Genomic DNA, 516 nt, shown 5'->3' with positions numbered 1-516 from the left:
CTCCTCCTCATCCTCCTCCTCCTCCTCCTCATCCTACCCTCCTTTTCATCCTCATAATTTCCTCATCCAATCTTCGTACTCATCCTCGTCCTATCCTCTTCCTCATCCTCATCCTGTCCTCTTCCTCATCCTCATCCTCATCCCCATCCTCATCCTATCCTAATCTTCATCCTCATCCGCATCCTCATCCTCATCTTCGTCGTCACCCTCATCCTCATCCTCATCCCCATCCTCATCCTATCCTAATCTTCATCCTCATCCGCATCCTCATCCTCATCTTCGTCGTCACCCTCATCCTCATCCTCATCCCCATCCTCATCCTAATCCTCATCCTCATCCTATCCTCCTCCTCATGCCCATCCTCATCCTAATCCTCATCCTCATCCTCATCCTCTTCCTCCAATTCCTCATCCTATCCTCGTCCTATCCTCGTCCTCACCCTATCCTCATCCTCATCCTCATCCTCCTCCTCCTGATCATCCTCATCCTATTCTCCTCCTCATCCTATCCTCATCC

This window comes from Lupinus angustifolius, chromosome LG06, assembly GCF_001865875.1.
Source record: "Lupinus angustifolius cultivar Tanjil chromosome LG06, LupAngTanjil_v1.0, whole genome shotgun sequence".
Classification (NCBI taxonomy): Eukaryota; Viridiplantae; Streptophyta; class Magnoliopsida; order Fabales; family Fabaceae; genus Lupinus; species Lupinus angustifolius.
This window is presented reverse-complemented; position numbering follows the sequence as displayed.